The sequence below is a fragment of the Procambarus clarkii genome, chromosome 46 (assembly GCF_040958095.1).
Source record: "Procambarus clarkii isolate CNS0578487 chromosome 46, FALCON_Pclarkii_2.0, whole genome shotgun sequence".
Taxonomy (NCBI): domain Eukaryota; kingdom Metazoa; phylum Arthropoda; class Malacostraca; order Decapoda; family Cambaridae; genus Procambarus; species Procambarus clarkii.
The window spans coordinates 20326786-20339917 of NC_091195.1; the positions used below are offsets into that span (position 1 = coordinate 20326786).

The 13132-nt window shown below is 40.8% G+C and overlaps 1 protein-coding gene across 1 annotated transcript in view; it reads left to right on the forward strand.

Annotated features, from left to right (window-relative positions):
• Positions 1–13132, forward strand: part of LOC123770464 (serine/threonine-protein kinase N) — a 312702-nt gene that overhangs the window by 15914 nt on the left and 283656 nt on the right. The window lies entirely within an intron of this gene.

The following is a 13132-nucleotide window of genomic DNA, read 5'->3' on the forward strand; positions in this document are numbered from 1 at the left end:
CCTGGGGGTGGAGGCCTGGTCGAGGACCGGGCCGCGGGGACACTAAAGCCCCGAAATCATCTCAAGATATGAAGGACAACTACCAAGAGAACCTGTCTGTAGAAAGATTTAATTTCAACACACATATTTCCCATGCCCTAACCTCGAAATCTCATTTTCAAAGAATAAGAACCCATGTTAGTAAATGAAAACCCGAGAATTTAAAAATTAAGATAAATCATAAAATATAGTTTTAAATATGATCATTGGCTTTTCCAAGGCCCCAAACTATTTCTAGTATGTTGCCTCCAACTGTGAACTGAGTCCCAACATCCTAAGCAAATCCACACAGTCCCGGCTTCAGGGAACTCTTTGTTAGTCGAATGAGTAAATGTGGCATGCAAATATTCCAATTAGAGACTTGCAGGCAATGAGTCACAATAACGTGGCTAAAGTATGTTGACCAGACCACACACTAGAAGGTGAAGGGACGACGACGTTTCAGTCCGTCCTGGACCATTCTCAAATCGATTGTCTACAGAATGGTCTTGAGAATGGTCCAGGACGGACCGAAACGTCGTCGTCCCTTCACCTTCTAGTGTGTAGTCGGGTCAAATTGAAGACTTACCAAATTGAGGTTCGCTGAATCGAGGTTCCTGTATATCATCACAAGTATGCAAGATCGGTAATGGGAATTTGTCAGTATTTTATAATCTGTTTGTCTATTAACCTTTTCCATTCCCTACCAAATGGGGTAGATTGGTATTTTGGATTTGACAAGTTTTGTCTTGGGTGAACTTCTTTGTGTTAGTCTGCACATTCATGAGAGGAGGCAGAACATACATTGTGTTTTTGGTTGGTGATTACGGTATTTATAATATACAGTAGTGTCATGCTGTTATTTTGAGACTAATTATTTGGCCTAATTACTTAGAATTTTGGTTAATGTCCTGCAGTTGAATTCTCGTAATTTTCTGCAGCAATGACACTGGCATTGATTGTTTTATTCATGTGTAGCAAAATAATTGTTGTTATAAATATATTGTCTGCGTCTAACACAATGGTCGGCTAATATCCTAACGCACTTCATTCATGTCTTGTGTAGTATAGTTGACGTAAATATACTTCATATCTGCAGAGATGATTTGTTTTAAAATAATTTTATTTACCTATGCACTTAGAATTTGTTTAATGGTATATTAAAAGTATCAATTTTCCCTAGATTGAGCTTTTTTAGTAGTGCAGTAGTTGGTTTTCGAGTATTGTATTGTCACTTAGAATTACAGTATATAGATTCTTGAGCCCTGCCCACGGTCTTTTTCTTATTCTTATAAGAGTAGTCTTGCATTTGCGGAATAACTGCACCATGTACGGTATCCAATTCATAATAGCTTCTGTATTAGTGTTAGCATGAAGTAATCCTCACTCTTCTCTGGCAAAGGTTTTGAGCATAGCCATTGATCTCGTGGGTATTTCTGGTATTGTTTTGTGTATATATAGCTTTTTAGTAATTAAATATGGTAAATATGTTGAGATACTGTACGGTACTCATTGGTAAACAAGTAGGCCTTCTTTTCATAGTATTCATTTTATAAGGGGTTATGGATTGCTGAAGAATATTTTTTTCTTTTGTCTCCTATTAATCCTTTATTCATTTGTGTATGTGGTCACATGAATGTTCATTCATGTGCACGTGTCTTTGTGCGTGCACGCATGTACATTACCGGTTCCTTTTTTTTTTTTTTTTCTAAATGCCCAGACTGTGTGCACGTGTGCGCACATACGGGTGTTTTGAGTCAATGGGTTATACGTTAGTTGTACCCCTGAGACAGCTCTTAAGTCGATGTGCCTCTGTATTATCATGCCAACCAACTTGCTCTGCTTCTCCTGAATTAGGTAGAGTGGGGGTGGGGGTGATCTTGTGTTGGTTCCGAGGGTCAACATCCCCGTGGCCCGGTCTCTGACCAGGCCACCTGGTCAGCGAATGGGGGGCTAGACATTTAACAAAAGCCTAAGGGGCTTTTTGTAAAATTTGGTGACTAGGCATTTTATCTCAAAAAGCTGTTATAATATGTCTCTTTAAATAGTTACATAATAATTATTCACCATCACAGTACTCCATATTGCTCTTTAGTAGTGAGATTTAATGATTAATTTCACAAAAAGATTGAATTTTTAGTGAGTAATATATATTTTCAGTATATATATACATGTATATATATCTTATGTTATACAGGGCTGTATCATGTATTATATCTATGAATCTGATTTTGATATTATTAAAGAATTGATTTTCTGTAGTACAAAATGAAATTGCTTTTAAGTTTAAGCCATAAGGCTTGAATGTACCAAGATTCACGATTATAATGCTCAGCATGTAACCACTCAATGTGGAATATGTGGCCACATAACACTGGGGTACCTGATACCTGATTAACCGGGCTGTGGCTCATACGTGAGGCTGCGAGCAGCCGCGTCCAACAGCCTGGTTGATCAGTCCAGCAACCAGGAGGCCTGGTCGACGACCGGGCCACGGGGACGCTAAGCCCCGGAAGCACCTCAAGGTAACCTCAAGGTCGGGTTAAGTGATTTCTAGCTATTTATTCAGAAAGATTTTTGTTGGTCTTTGGCGAGAGAAGCCGGTCGGCCGAGCGGACAGCACGCTGGACTTGTGATCCTGTGGTCCTGGGTTCGATCCCAGGCGCTGGCGAGAAACAATGGGCAGAGTTTCTTTCACCCTATGTCCCTGTTACCTAGCAGTAAAATAGGTACCTGGGTGTTAGTCAGCTGTCACAGGCTGCTTCCTGGGAGTAGAGGCATGGTCGAAGACCGGGCCGCGGGGACACTAAAGCCCCAAAATCATCTCAGATAACCTCAAGAATCTCATCTCAAGATAAGAAGGCGACTCAAAATAAAATTAGCAACATTATTCTGTACCGATTCTAAGGGTTTGCAGTATTCTCGGTATCTTCTCTAGAACATTTAAGTTTTCTTAACTCATTCAAATAGATGTTTAATAAAGTATATTGCAAATGGCTGTAGCCTGTAGTACAATTGTTGGCTGTAAGCTATAATACAATTCTTGGGAATTATTGCTTTAAGCCATTCTGCTAAGAAATTGACCAGGAGAACTCTGAAATTAACTGCTGGTACTGTATTCACAATGAAAATTGTAGTATTGTGAAGAGTCTTTGAACATGTAACTCTAGTGTTCAGTAAGGGAGTCAGTCTAAATCTGCTAGTAGAAACTAGCCACAACTGACATATAGAAACGATAGAGTAAAAAAGCTCCATTGGTAAGTTAGATTCTGCAGTTTTCAAATTCTTATGTCAAAATTTTAAAGTTAACATTTTCAATTCCATTCACCTGGGGCCAGATTCACGAAGCAGTTACGCATGCACTTACGAACCTGTACATCTTTCCTCAATCTTTGACGGCTTTTGTTACATTTATTAAACAGTTTACAAGCATGAAAACTTGCCAGTCAACTGTTGTTATTGTTATAAACAGCCTCCTGGTGCTTCGGAGCTCATTAGCTGTTTAGTAATTGTAAACAAAGCCGTCAAAGATTGAGGAAAGATGTATAGGTTCGTAAGTGCTTGCATAACTGCTTTGTGAATCTGGCCCCTGGGCTGTATGGGTCTCGAACCGTGGACCCCACGTGTGTGAGGCGAAAGCTGTGTCGGCCTCATTTAATATGTTCTACTTATTGCTGGTATATATTAGGGCCGTTCTCTTGATTTGCCACTCTATAAAAAATGCATCTGTTTTGCCTAGTCAGAAACATACACAGCCAGGTATTCTATTGGGGTCGATGGAGAGAAAATGTCAATACATTTTTACTGTTTTACAGTGCTGTAATTTGTACTAATATGTCACACTTTTAACAGATTGGTTGATTGTTAAAATGAGAAGTACTGTACGGTATTAGGTGAGAGGACATGTTGAGATATTCCTTGTACAGTCCGTGTGGCGCAGTGGTAAGACACTCGCCCGGTGCTTTGCAAGCGATTTGGCCTGGGTTCATAGCATGGCTGGGAAGGATTGACTATGTGCCAATCCTTAACTGTCTACCTCTGTTCACCCAGCAGTGAATGGGTACCTGGTTGTTGAACGATTTGGCCGGTCGTATTCCAGGGAAAATTAAGCTAAAGAGCCTGCCTGAAACGCCATGGATGTTAGTGGCTTTACAAGAATGTAAGAACTCTTGTATGTACTGTATATAAATAAAAAATAAAAAATTATTAGGCATGTAGTGTAAACACAAATAGAGATCTTTTAGAGGAAATTAAACAAATTCTTTTGAAAATACTTGATCAAGCAGGTTGGCATGTGGCCACTAAGGAGCAACAGCATTGTTCATGTGTCACTATGAATGTTTAGTCTCAAATTCTGTGGTCATGAAAAGCTGTCAAACCTCCACAAATGTTTACACAAATTAAAGTGAATCTCCTCAGGATGCAGGTATTCCAAGAATGGCAATAAGAAAAGTAATCCGCAAGCCCAGAGTTCTGAACGCAATGAGCAGGAGTGTGTCTAAATGAGCGAGTCTAAATATGAGTCTACACTCATATGAGTGTATGTCTAAATACAGAAGGTAGGAACAATGTTGTTTCAATCATTTCTGGGGGAGATATCCAGTAGCTCCCTGAAGCTATCTCATTAAGATTACGCCATCTAATGAGTCGCATTAGTTGCAGGAGTTTTGCTTGACTTACCGGGGACTAGAGTCAGAACCTGGGCCCCCCTAGTTGGATTGAACACTGACCTGCATGAACCAAGACCATCGTTCTACCGTCCAGCCCTAGTGGTTGGGCGGCACAGGGAGCGAGTGACAATCCGTCACCCCACCGGAAAAAAGCCTCCAGAAAGTCAGCGAAGCTTTACAGACAACTGGAGAGTTAACTGAAAAGGAAGTCTTGAGACCACCAAATAATTCAAATGAAATAAGAAAATCATTCATAACTATCTCAAACTCATTAGTAATGATAGCCACCACCAGGTGGCCCAGCCTTAGCCCACAGCCAGCTCCTCTAGTCAGTTTTGTTGCTGAAGTTATGGTGGTTACTACTCCCTGTAGTACCTCCGGTCCATATGTCATGGCGAGCCCCTTTGCTTCAGAGCTTAAGTGCCAGCCAGCCTTGGACTTCATTCGTCCTGCAAGGGGCCATTAACTTGTTACTGGTTCCTTTATTTTGGTGTTAGCCTCATGTGCATGTTTTCTCTCTGGCTTTGTTGTGAGGGCTTGGCTTCTGTTGTGCTTCAAAATGCATGTGCTCAGAGTTTCCTTCCCCTGGATGTTCACTAGCACTATCCATGCACCGAGCTACAGTCTGATGCGTTCCGGGACTTTGCCCGAGAGGCCAGGCCACCAGGGTGGAGAGCTTGTGCACAACACCTTGTGCTGTTTATGAGCCTTTGACCCTGTTTGGGTCCTTGACTGGGGGCATTCTGTTGGTTGTGTTGGGGTGTGCCAGGGTTTATGCACTTGTATATATAGGCTTACTGTGGTTCCTGCTCATCGCCTGGGAATGTTGGCTGCATTTTGGGTCTGTTTATTTGGCGAGTGGTTCTCTCTCTCTCCCACCCTCCCCCCCATATCCCCCCACCCCCAAGTGCTGGGTGTCCTGTTTGGCTAGTTACCTTCAGGCCCTGGCAATTACCCTGCAGGTCTCTGGCATGGGTCGTTATGAATTGGCCCTTCAAACCCCCTACACTATGCACGGGCAAAGAGTGCTCATCATCCCTGCTACTGGACAATGATCATTCTCTCTCTCTCTGCTTCCACCATGCTGCTTGGTGGTTTTGCGAAGCATATAACTCTAAGTACTTTGAGGTTTGTTCTCTCTGAGCTTCTGCTTTGATTCAGCTTCATAACTCGGCTGCTCTTCCCTTAGGTTCCAACCTGATCCCGTTCAGTGCCATGGAGTCATTGTAATTCCGGAGGTCTCCATCTTCATGTGTTTTGCCTTTGGTGGCTTGCACAGACCAATTTTGGTACCTCCGGCTGAATTAGGTCTTCTTTTCGTTGATGGATCCAGCCTCTTTTTGAATACGAGTCCATCTCAGTTTATTGGCTGCTGTGTGAGGTTCCAGGTTCATTCTGGCTGGCAGGCAACCCTGTCTTTTCCTTAGGATCTTGGCAGGGGTTCCGAGTTCCGAGAAGTGAGTTCCGTCTTTCAGGTTCTTGGGCAGCGCTCTTTATGCTGTGCTTGGGGACTGCCCATTTGCTCCAGTTCTTCCCAAGGACAAGGACAAGTGGCAGCTCCTTGTGTAGTTGCCTGTGCTGTTTGGGGGGGAAGTGGGGGTCTTATTGCAGATGACCACAGGTTTCAAGGTGGTTCGGCAGTTTGAAGGCTTCATATTATGTGAACCATCGAGTTGTCTGTAATGCTTTGAGTTTCTGAACGCTTTTCTTAATGTGGTGGCATATTATCATTCGCTCCCTGTTCCTCTGTGTGAGTGACCAGGCTCTGACTCCCAGTAGGCCAAAAGAATTCCATTGACTGATGTGACTCATTAGATGGAGCAGTCTCGTCGAGATAGTTTCAGGGAGCTACCACAGCTCTTCCAGAAAGAGGCGTTTCATTACATTCATTGCTGGGTTTTTTCTCAACATGATGGCATAAATTGGTGACTAAAAACTTGATTTTTTCATTTGCATTTGAAATTTGATTGGCTTGCTGATGTCCTCAATACATAAATTTATCTAATTACATTTCATTGCATATAAATATATTTTTCCTTTTTTTTTAACTTCTTGATGCTGGAGGAGCAGAGAGTGCACTTTGGTTTGATGTGTCACTAAATACCAATGGTAAAGGCATTGGAGGTTGTCGTGTATTCTTGTTGACCCTGGGAAGATAAAACTACTTCTCAGTGGGGCATGTTGTCATATTTTAGCATTGTTTTTCTCGAATTATTTTCACCATCTTGCTGCTTCTTTCTCGTCAAGGGCTCTAGTGTGAATGCGACTGTTGGAAGAGAGCCTCAAACCATTATTTTTTGTCTTCAATTTACTGTACCAGTATTTGTCCTGATTTGTTACTAATAAAATTTGTGCATTAGCCTCTCAGCTGAAGGTGAGAAGCATTTAAAGATAAAATGCATAATAATAAGCACTTGTAGTATAGCATTTATTGTAGAGCCTTTAAAAAATGACACTGAAAAATAGGACTTAAGTTGGCATGTCAGAAATATACATTTATAGAAATCATATAAGTTTGTGAATCCTTTTTAATAGACAGTTTAGTGCTTGGCTTTGCAAAGTGAGGCATGCATTATTAATAGTAAGTGTACATACTCTCAAATTTTGTTTGAAATAACGTGTCAATTTTTTTGCACAGAGTTTTATAAGATTTTGTTTATTGTGTGTTAGTGTAGCCAACACTTCTTGGCTGACTTCTTAAGTGTGAAAGAAGGTGCATGTTCCTTCTGCTGGCTTCTCTTGAGCTCTTTATTGACTAGCTTTATGTACTGTGTTTTGAAGAACGAGTGGCGCTTCTTTTTTCAAACACTATTGTCAGTCAAATATCTGGTCCAAAGCTTTGATACAAAATTGAAAGTGAGTTATCATTGTAATTTAGTAGCAATATTAATTTCATTTGTTGTGCTCACCTAATTGTGCTTGCGGGGGTTGAGCTTTGGCTCTTTGGTCCCGCCTCTCAACTGTCAATCAATTGTGTATGTTGTTTCTTGATCAAATTTGATGTGCATGGGTTGGATCAGGTTAATACACACACTCCCTCCTTGACATCAGGGTAACTGTAACGAAATGATGATTGGGGCTTTTACACACACGTGATGAGACGTTTTACTTTTGGAAATGTTCCCTTTTCCATAAATATGTGAATTTAAGACATTTACTCTTTGCAGGCGATGAGTCACAATAATGTGGCTGAAGTATGTTGACCAGACTACACACTAGACAGTGAAGGGACGACGACGTTTCAGTCCGTCCTGGACCATTCTCAAGTCGATTGGACCAAGTCGTCCTGGACCATTCTCACAATCGACTTGAGAATGGTCCAGGACGGACCGAAACGCGTCGTCCCTTCAACTTCTAGTGTGTGGTCTGGTCAACATTTACTCTTTAAATCAAAGTTCATTTTTTCACAAAATATTTCATAATTTATGTTAGTTGGATATCCAGACATTGTGGTACTGGAATATAATTACCATTTTCTTATTTATTATTTACAAATTGATTAAAATAAAAATTTATGAAATCTGGGTGCATCCATATTGGATGGTGTGGTAGTAGTATGTCGTAGTATTTTGTGGAAACATGTGTACTGTAATATATAATAATATAATATTTTATTAGGTAAAGTTTATATAGTTTGACTTCTGTCATCATTTTCTTTTATTGTACTGAACAGTATTTCTTATTAGTAGTTTAAGACTAAACCCTTAGCCTGTGACGTACATCATCTGATGGGTTCAGGATCTGTAGTATCAAACTGCGTAGGATAAAAACTCACACCCGTGTGGACAATGTTTGTGATATTTATGTAAATCATTTACACTTTTGACTTCTCCTGAGTGCGTTGTCAAGGTCTTGAGTGTGTGATTAGGACGAGACTTACATCTCAACGACTAATCAATTAGATGTTGAGATGTTTAATCGATTAGACGTTGAGGTGTTTAATCGATTAGACGTTGAGATGTTTAATCGATTAGACGTTGAGATGTTTAATCGATTAGACGTTGAGATGTTTAATCGATTAGACGTTGAGATGTTTAATCGATTAGACGTTGAGATGTTTAATCGATTAGACGTTGAGATGTTTAATCGATTAGACGTTGAGATGTTTAATCGATTAGACGTTGAGATGTTTAATCGATTAGACGTTGAGATGTTTAATCGATTAGACGTTGAGATGTTTAATCGATTAGACGTTGAGATGTTTAATCGATTAGACGTTGAGATGTTTAATCGATTAGACGTTGAGATGTTTAATCGATTAGATGTTGAGATGTAAGTCTGGTTATCTTAGTGTTTGTGTTTATTGTCACCATACTTTACGTGACAATAGAACCGTTACATTACAACCGTAAACCACACACTCAGACCTTGACTAAGCACTCAAAAGAGTGCGAAAGACTTGACGTAAATTCTTAACATAAATTTCACAAATACACAAGTGTAGGTTTTTATCCTATGTTAGTGTGTGTGTGTGTGTGAGAAGACCTTACCATTACTTATTAAACTGTGTGTTACCTCAATGTAATGATCATTATTAGAAATTTGACAATGAGTTCTTCTTATGAATTCTTATAAGGTTTCAAAATTTAACTTCTCTCTCTCTCTGGCTATTATCATCTAACAACTAGATGAATCTTCATGTTGTGTATATAGTCATTGTATAGTCATTAGATGCACAATAAATAAATAAATAATAAATAAATGTTTATTTAGGTAAGGTACATACATACAAGAGATTTTACAAAGTTTGTTGGATTAATAAATGGAGCTAGTACATACAGTGACTAAAGCCACTATTACGCAAAGCGTTTCGGGCAATGTTTCGAGCATGTGGCATCATGAATATTTATTTTAAAATATTGAGTACAAGACCATTTTCTTATTTCAGTCACCCATGTATCTTTTTACAATTTCTCTCAGTCATGACGAGGAAAAAAGGGGTAACTCATAATTCAAGTATCGGAAACTGATATCGATATCAGAATGTAATTAATGTGAAATTAGTACTTTATGGTATATAAATAAAGATAATCTAAACATTTTAACTTGCTTGCATATAATAGAACTGAATCATTTGTTTCAAATATTTCAAGATTTTAACGTATGTTCACCTGTTTAGCAGTGAGCACGTAATGTGTCACTATTTCCTACAACAAATTCTTTAGCAGTTCAAGCATTGTGTAAAGAGTCAGTTCCGTCTTTCTACATCCTTTTATGTTTTACTGTCTGGTTTATACATTGTATTGTAAAATGTTTCAATAATATTAGCAACTATGATAAAAAATTCATAAACACTGCCTGTTGATTACTATGCATACATTGAATACAAATTGTCACACTGTAACTATACTTTTGCCTTGATCTTAATGAACATGTAAGAATGCGGTATTCAGTAATTATGGATTCCTATAAAACTCAATGAAGAAATACCCAAAATAAGCGAGTGCTCACAATATTTGGCTTTATTCATAGGGGGTATTAATTAGGGTCAGAAGAATAATGTTTTGAATTGATATGACAGGGTCATTTTGATTAGTATTGTTTGGTTGCAGGCGATGAGTCACAATAACGTGGCTGAAGTATGTTGACCAGACCACACACTAGAAGTTGAAGGGACGACGACGTTTTGGTCCGTCCTGGACCATTCTCAAGTCGATTGTTTGGTTGCTTTCTCATATATGATCTCAGTGTGTCCTTTGACCATCCGCAGTCAGTCAAGCAGGAGTAACTTACAGTTTGCCATTGCAGGGCGCTCTTGGTGCGTTCTTGTAGGGTCGTGTTGTTTTGAGGGACTGGAGAAATTAATGCAGGCGATGAGTCACAATAACGTGGCTAAAGTATGTTGACCAGACCACACGCTAGAAGGTGAAGGGACGACGATGTTGCGGTCCGTCCTGGACCATTCTCAAGTCGATTGATGGACCGAAACGTCGTCGTCCCTTCACCTTCTAGTGTGTGGTCTGGAGAAATTAATCTTTCCAGCACCGAAATGATCATTAGAGTTCAATTCATAAAAAGCCTTTCCAAGCCCTTGTCTAGCAACACTGTTTATTTCCAAATGAGGATTCCTACTAATTAGCAGATGAGCTGCATGGTGAGGCACACCAATTGTCACCACATGACAGCCCCTATGCCTGCAAACACACAACATAACGGTTATGATGGTAAATGATCCATCCAATTGTTAGGCGATGCATCGCCGCTATTAACAACAGACCACTAGCAGGTGGCACCACCTGGTGCCACAGTTGTTTTCAAACAATTGATCTATGATGCTCCCCATGTCAGCACTCCTCAGTCCTTCCCTTGATGTCAGACTTGTCTGACTGGTCCATGATTCACCAGCTCTTCAGGTCCCAGATTTCCTAAATAAGTATTGGCCAGCTTTTGGACTCTATCCTTTGGGATGCCCATTTGTTTGTGTATCATGTCATCATTAAGTATTTGCTTCCTGTGCTTGTGTTTACGTGCCTTGCTTCTTGGGTGAACTTGGCAAACTGTTAACCTCAAACTGTTAACCATACGTTAGGCTGCGAGCAGTTGTGTTCAATAGCCTGGTTGATCAGTCCAACAACCAGGAGGCCTGGTCGACGACCGGGCCGCGGGGACGCTAAGCCCCGGAAGCACCTCAAGGTAAGGTGCATGTGTCTAGAGCAGCCCTTCCCTAGGTACTTGCTGGTGTTGTTCCTGCAGTGACAGGGTTTACGTCCCTGGTGGGTTTGGTGTTTTTTTCTTAGAGGCCTGCCTTGTGTGGCGGGGGGCCTCTTTGTGGGTAGTGCAGAGGTTTTTGACTCCTCTGTGAGGTCTTGAGGTTGGGGGCATTCTGGAGTTACTGATAAAAGGTTGTACTGGGGTTCATGTACTTGTACATACGACATGCTGCAGACACCCTTTATTTCCGTATTTTTTCTTTGTGCTACGTTTGGTGCCATTTCATCTGGCAGGTGTCCCTGTTGCCTGGGTGTCCTGTTTGGTCTTTTCCTTCAGGCCCTGGCAAGCCCAACAGGCCTTTGGTGTGGTTCGTTATAGATCAGCTCACTGGTCCCGCACTCTGTCTTTTATTTGTGAGTTTGAGGGATGTCTGTTGGCATTGCTACAAGCTGATGGTTTTGTCTCCACCATGCTGCCTATTGAGTGGAAGATACCTTCCACCCCCAAGTCCTGTGACATGTATTCACTTAGTCGCTATTCTAGCTGTATTCCTTTTCTGGAAGAGGTTTATCATATAGTATATTTGCCCACAGCCATTCGTTGGGCCAATGATGTTTGTGGACTATTTAATTTACGTCAATATTCGAAGTTTATAAATTTCTATTTGGATGTTATTCAGTACCTAGAGACCACCTGCCATCGTTTGCCATATGAAAAAATCTTCAAAGCATTAGCTACCTTCCTGGGCATTTTTTTTTACAGTACCATTTCAGGTGCCTAGGGATTTTGAGTTGGAATGCTGGTCAATTCCACCTGCTTGAAATTTGCCTCTCCTTCCCCAGTTTGTTCTGGTGTTGTTCAAGACCCTTTTGTTCCCCACCTTTCCCTTTTGCTCTGGGTTTAAAATGTCTGAGGGTCTCAGTGTCTGGGACAAGGTTTATCTTTGGGTGGAGCTTGGTTTCTTTGGGGTTTGCTCCTTCCACGTTGGCAGTGGCAAATGGGCAATGGTTTAACTGTTGCGTTCCACTGGGGATTTGTTTCTCCGGGCTGTGTAGTGGCTTGGATCTTTTAGTTTGTGATGTTGCTTTCCTGCCCTAAGGAGGACTCTAAGGAGGGTCCCTGGATGCCCTTCAACATTCTTGGTCTCTGGTTCCTTCTGTGGAGGGCATTTTGCTTCTAGTCTGAGTTTGATTCCTTAGCTGATCCTTCTGGGTTGCTTTTGAGTCCCATTTAGAGTCATTGGATGCATCTTATTTCAGTACCCAGTGTGCAATTTCGAAGCCTTCTCGTGGCTTCAGGGATACATCACGTTCTTTGTGCATTTGAAATGAAGTGTGGCGTGGGTAGACTCGTATACCACGCTAGAGTGTATGCTAGTAATGTGTGAAACCCTGATTTAGTGTGAATGGAGGTCTCAAGAACCCTTATGGATTCATTTGAATCTCAGAATACGTTACTTTCTGCATATTTGTGGTTCAATGGGTAGTTCAATGTAGTTCACAACACACTAGGCCCTCCCAAGCATGTGCTTGGGAGGGCCTAGTGTGTAGGTTTGAATCCTCCTCGTAACTCCTACTGATTTTATCATCTTATTTTAGGTTTCCATTGTCTTGCCATCACCCTCCCTTGGCCAGGTCAGCCTCTCAGTACTGTATTTCAGTTCTTTCTGCTGCTTTTAGGTTTGGTTTGTCTTTGGCATTTAGGTTGCACTATTGAGGTCTTGATTATTCCTATCTTGTGGACAACTGTTTATTTTCTTTGGGAGCTTGGCACGGCTTTTGCCATACTCAAAT